The sequence below is a fragment of the Gavialis gangeticus genome, unplaced genomic scaffold, assembly GCF_001723915.1.
Source record: "Gavialis gangeticus isolate Ggan-Ray unplaced genomic scaffold, GavGan_comp1, whole genome shotgun sequence".
In the NCBI taxonomy this organism is placed as follows: Eukaryota; Metazoa; Chordata; order Crocodylia; family Gavialidae; genus Gavialis; species Gavialis gangeticus.
Window position 1 is genome coordinate 30,780,139 of NW_017728998.1, and position 6,916 is coordinate 30,787,054.

General features: G+C 36.7%; 1 pseudogene; it reads right to left on the reverse strand.

Moving 5' to 3' along the window:
* Positions 1–6,916, reverse strand: part of LOC109289296 — a 67,938-nt pseudogene that overhangs the window by 140 nt on the left and 60,882 nt on the right.

Here is a 6,916-nt window from a genome sequence, read left to right on the forward strand (position 1 = left end):
TTGAACTTCTGAACTTTTTGCATCTGAACACTATTCTGACCCATTCTCATGTAAAACATAAGCATCAAATTTTGTGGGTGAGAAGATGAGACAGATTCCACATTTAATAACTACAGCCTGATTTTTTTTTTACCAGTTCTTCATTATGTATCAATCAGGCATAACACCATTGAAGTCAATGAGTTTACACCAGCATGTAAAAGAATTAGAATTAGTCTATGCAGTCACAGACAAATAAAAAATGTGCTTCCTAGAATTTACAAAACAATGGCCATGTCTACACAAAAGGCTGACTGTGCGGTAGCCTGAAACTACTGCACAGTAGCATCGCACGGTAGAAACCATGACATGACATGACACTACTGTGCAGTAGTCTCAGGCTACTACGGCACAAAAAAGCCATTCATCAGCCCTACTGTAGAGTAACTGTGCAGTATAAACTAGTACTAACTTACTGTGCAGGCAGTGTGTCATGTAGAAACGGGCAATATGTCCTACTCTAGCAACTTGGTAGTAGGTTTTAATTTGGTGAGCATGCTGCAAATGGTTCTAAGTTACATGTGTTACAATTTTTCCTCACTGAAATGTTATGATTTTAAAAAGCAAAACACATATTACTTTTAGTAAAATAAGATTTCCATTCATTATAAGAATTCAAAAATCATAGTTACAAAGCTCACTGTTAAAATGTTGCTCAGCTTCTCCAGCTCCAAGCTTATTAAGGCAGACATCTTACCCTTGTTCAATGCCCAAGTCTAATTCCGGGGTGGGTGGCATAGCAATATAAACATTGAACAACAAACAAGAGTGGTTAAGGATTCCTTATATTAAACAGAGTGAAGGACACAATTTTCAAACTGGTCCTTCATTCTTATTGGTGCAATTCTGGATGTACCAGAGATTGGCAGCATATTTTATACTTACAGTAAACATGCAGGCCAATCAGTGAATGAATGAAATGAAGGGAAACCTTAGGGCAACAGAATTGGTCAGAAACTCATTGTCTGCAGGAAATATCTGAAACTTCTTTTCATTCCCAGTTGAAATTATTTTTTTTTAAATGTGTCACAAAGCTGAATTTTCTTGACAGAATTCCAAAATATCTCATTTGGAATCTTTTTTCATTCTTATATTATATCAGACAGGTAAATGATAGCAATAGCATAACATATGACACACTGAAGTATTGTACATCAGACACGTGAAGTAACCTTTCTGCTCTATGCAGCACTGATAAGGCTTCAGGGGGAGTGACTATCCATTTTTGGGCACTAAACTTCAAGAAAGTTGTCAACTGCCTGAAGAGAGTTCAGAGAAAAGGAACAAAAATTACTAGAAGTCCAAAAACATGATTTTAAGACTTGGGTTTGTTTAGTTTGGAGAAGACATGACTGAGGGGATATACGATAAGTCTGAAAATATGTAAAAGGAAGAATGCCTAAACTGTTCTCTATGTCTGTTGGGAATAGGACAAGTAATAATGAATTTAAACTGCCATAAGGGATATTTAGTTTATATATTTGGGGGGAAATCTTTCTAATAATACGAACCATTAAGCATTAGAACAGATTATCTAAGGAATTTGTGAAGGTTTTAAGAAAAAGTGAAACAAATATCTACAAGGAATGATATAGGTACAGCAATCTTGCATTAAGAGCAAGAGACTGGCTTAGGTGACCCTGTCAAAATCTCTTCCACTTCCATGAATCTGTAACTTAATAGCAGGACTATTCTATGATTTTTAGTTTACTTATTTCATTTTACTTTTGAAATAATTAGGAACAACTGATAGAAACAGCCATCTCTTCTAAGTCAGAAAGTATCTCCCATTTGCCACAATACAACAGATCTGACTTATTTTAAAAATAAAATTAAAAACTAAAAAGTAAACTATTTAATCTCATTATAGTGTATAATACAATATCAGCTACATACTACATTATAGTCTACAACTACTGACACGTCACAAAATATTGTAAATTAAAATTCCAAGCACAAATTTGGGATTTTTCAAAATGAAGGCATTTCTAAATTAAAAAGATTAATTTTCCAAAGGAAATTCCACTGAAAGTGGTTCTGTGAAGACTCCAATTTTGTCTAAACTGCTTTTTCAAGTGTAAAACTGTTTTAATGAAAGCATTTCAACAGGCAGCATGGGACAATGCAGTGGGGGTGGAAATTACAGCAACAAATGGAAAGACCTAGCTTAAAAATGGGGCACAAAATATAGATGTTTAAAGCTGGTCACTTTAAACATTGAAATCTGGTCAGCAATACTCACTCCTTAGCCCCATACCAAAACACTGCACCATGCAAATTAAATATTAGAAACTGTTCTGTATAAAATGGCACAGAGCCTGTATATACATCTTATTTACATCAAACAAAGCCAAAGGATCCTTTATGTCAATTAACATAAAACATCATCTCTTAAAGGTTTCTTCCCCCAGAGCCCCGTAGGTACATTTGTGAAGTTAGAGTCATTGTGAATATGTGCCCAAACACTACTGTACTTCTGTATAACACAAGATATAGAAGTTCTACCAAATACAACATCAGGCATCATAGCCTCTTAAAAACAATCAAGATTAGCAATTACATTTCATGGTTATGTGTTCCGAATACCATTATGTTCTAGCTCCTAAGGAGATCCAAGCTGGCAAATCATCAAAATTTGCTGTCACATTACAAACAACGCTGTGTAGAATTTCAAAGTTTTCATAAACTCATTGTGCCAGAGGTTAAAATCCATTGTGCTAAAGACATACTTATTCCCTGTATATGAAATGTTAGTTCTTTCTGTGTGGTTTTATTCCATCTTCGTGAGCAGTCTAAATTATCAGTTTGAGGTTTCTGACCTGTTAATGCTTCTATAATATTTTCCCTTTTCCTCCAAACCCCTATTCTATCCAAGGGATAATTTAGCCATCCTGGAAGGGGGGAAATAGTTTATAGTTAAAATAGTATTTACCCAGTCATGCCTCTTTTCTGTTCACTTCCTGCTACTTACTGCCCTCCTTAAACAAAAGCTAAAGCTATTGCTAGCCAATAAATTAACAATATCATTGTTTCAACTGAATGGCAATAGGCAACTACAAAGTAATGTTAACTTTCTCTGCCCTTCTTCCCTTAGGCTCCCACATTCTTTCCCGCCATATGTCACAGTATTAGACATTTCATTGCTCTTTGAGAGCTTTTATTTTACCTGTTGTGATGCAAAAATAGGTTTCATGGGGTGCTACATGATGGATTCTGTGGTGTTTCCTTGGTAAAATTATGTGCAGATCTTGTAAAATTGTGACCCAGAGAGGCTTCCAGCCCAAAGTAGGAATGGGACCACTTATGAATCTGATTGGTCATTGTGACAAAAATAGCTAGTGCAAACAGAAAGCACTCCCAAGCATACATCTCAAATATAGACTCTGTAAAGAGAAAAACACCAGCGTACAAATTCAGTTTTGAAAGCAAAACGTGGATAAGGCAAGATTACATCATTCTGTAGTAACACAGATACATTAATAAGAAACAGAACACTTTCGATTTCAACAGCTACTACTATTTGCTAATGAAACAGCACTTAAAATAGAAACCATGGGTTGTTTTCCCCCCGAACAGGTCTGTACCAGACACTAACAACCCTAAGCCCTCCTAAGACATTTAAGCTATTTTTGGATTTTGGGTTCTAAAACTATAATGAAATGCAGACAGAACCATACACTCAGCATTACAGCAATTTCAACCAAAGCAATTAATGCTCCAAAGTGATTTCATGCTAAATACTGCTTATAATTACATTGTCATTGTGACAAAAAAGTGTGCCTTTCTTAAGAAAAATCTTGACAGTCCAACAAACTGAGAAGAAAAAGTTGAATGCTAAGGAAGACATAGGTCTTCTGAGGAGCGTTACATGTTGCAGGGGAGAATGGTTTCCATTTGCCTTAGGATCTGCTGAACCTCTACCTGGACATACAACAGGATTTTGCAATGGTGATACATTAAGGTCCTCAAATTCCAGTCTCCTCCTCTCCACACCTTGGCAGAGTGGAAGTGGGGCTAAGCATCAAGGACATGCGCAGTACAGAAATGTGGTACTGTGGTGCCTCCCCACAAGCATGCATGCACTTTTCCCAGCATTTCCCCACAACGCTGCTGTCTTACGTTCCTCAGAAAGTATACCTCAGCCACTGATCTTCAGTCATGAAGCCACCCCTCTCAAATAGCTTGAGAACTAACCCACAGCAGAGAGTTGGGGTCCAGAAAAAACTGCTTTTCATTGCCCACCCTCCCCAGTGTGCCCAGGGAGGACAAATGGACCATGCATACATACTAACTTTCACGTACACTTAATTTCTTTCTCCCTTAAGCTACTCTGAACTAACCAAGAAGCATTTCCAAATTGTCTGGAGAAAACACAACCACATCCCAACCTAAGCATTCATTCTGCCAATGCCAGTGTACACAAGACTAGAACAGGTCTTTACCTGTTTTTCCACATTTTCCCTTCTTAAACTTTTCAGCTGTTTACATGTTTATTGTCCCTATTTCATACTCCATAAGTTATTATTAAAAATGAATATTGAACACATTGTGATAGGACCGTGGTGTATTTATCCCTTCACCTAGAACAGGAAGTAAACATTTTATATTCCTGATATCACTATAGAACTACTGACACTAATTATGCCTACTTGACTTATTCAGAAAGAATACAATTCAGGGCTTGAAGACAGATCAGACCGAATTACTTCTGGCAACAAAATAAAATAGAGAGCCCTAATATTTTTCTGCAAGTATATGCTGTGTGCAGATGATCTATCTTATAACCCTGGTTTACTGTTTTCATTCACAATGCCTAGCACACTTTAAGTATTATTGTGCAATAAAATGAGAAGCACTTTCTGTGGAAGTCTTAACACAGCACTGTTACCTACTAACTAATCTCTACCTCCCAGATCAGGAGACGGCACCATCTAGAATAGATTATGTTGGTTTGTTTTGGGGTATTTAGGGGAAAGAATCCCATAAAAGTGAAAATTTAGCAAGAATTAAAATGAGTAAAAAGTGTTTTGCCAATTTGGTTATTGAGTCCAGAAAAGTAATTTAATCTGATTTCTACAATTTGTAGCAATTTATTGACCACTGGTGATGTGAATCAGAGACTGAAAAGACTTCCTAGTCAGTGCATTTTAGGCACTTAATCTGTATTTATTAAAGAGAGAAAGACAGAGAGAGATTTAATTTGCAAGCACCCAAGACAAGGTAAACCAAGAATGAGGAAATTATTTTGTTATCACTATTAGATAGGACTATAAAATTGTACAATTAAAACATGATTAACTGTGATCATCTCCCATTAGTTAAGCCTTAAGTCTCCTAGAAAAGAGGTTTGAAGTCTTTTTGTATATGCTCTTTCTGCCACTGCAATAATATATCAGTTATTCTTTTGTATTACCACCAGATGGCAGTCAATTATAGCTGAATTAGTCTATCATTATACTATTTCATATTATAACCTCAGACATTATTAATTTTCAAATATCCTATATTTGCACAATTTTCTTCATTCTTGCCTAATGAACAATCCTTATATTACCAATACCATTTATGGAATACTTATAACTATACATTTTTCAAAACTATTTTTACATATTGTCCCCTGTTTAAGATCAATTTGGTATTGGTATGGTAAACAGAAATATTGTTAAAAATTACAGTTCCAGTTTTATAAGTGGCTTCCACTTTCCTGAGATCTATAAACATGCAGTTTCATTGCATGGTATGAAAACACTGAATGCTCTTAAAAACATGCTCTTATGCCAGGGTTCACTCTGCCCTGGATGAACTGTAGGAGCACAATGCTATGAAATTCTATTAATTGGAAACTGAAATTGATTGCAAGCAATCCAGAATTATTTTTGCTTTACAAAATATATTATTGACCTTAAAAAAATGAGTAAGTGAAAACCTCTTGCTATACAGCTTGAAAATTCAGTAAGGGAAATGCCCTATTTTTATCACCTACTTTCTCTCTTTCTGGAGGCTTTCCTTGCTACATAATTTTTCACTCTTCCAGTTATATGTGAGCAATAATTCCCATAGAAAATAAACTAAGCTTTCATTTGAGCTACTCAAATTTCTCAGGACTAACTTGTGAGAGAAAGGGCATTAGCCCATTCTCTCAGTCCAGGCAAGTACTGCTGGGCACTCTGTGGTCCATGTCAATCAGCAACACACTGTGCTTAGGATCAGCAGCAGCAGGGACCCCCAAAAGCCTATTTGATAAGAAGGTGCCATAATGGCAGCCAAAAGCAGAAGATAAAAATAACAAAATGGGGGAAAACACTGTCTTTCATATACTCAGCCACAGTGATGGGAGGAGAAAGCTAAAATTAAGATGCATGTCTGTAAATCCATTCCATTATTAATAGTTTAGAGCCATATTCAATTTTTTTTTTAAATTGAATTTCTGTGACTTCAGCTTTGAAGACTCCAGGGGGCTTATCTGGTCTGGCTCCTGCAGAGGCTAATCCTGATTCTGCAGCAAAAAGCAACACATCTCGTTCCTAGAGCATCTCTGACTCAGGGGTTTGGCAGCACCCATTTGATTCACATAGTACCTACCACTGCAGTTCTCCATCAATATTTTCCTACAAATGTGATCACAAGGGCATCTTCTCAGACAGTGATTGACCTAGCGATTGATTAGTCTCCAAGATGCATTGGATTTTAAACAAATTCAGAATGTAGAAAGGAGTCCCTTTATCTAACAACAGCAACATGCAGCGGTGGAAGTCAGCAGAGCAGCAAAGCATTGGTAACACATGATAGTATATGCCAAGGGTTGTTGGGGTGGGGGTGTTGTTTGGTTGGGGGGGTTGTGGGGAGCTGCTGCAGGCAGCTGCAGCACTGTCGGTGG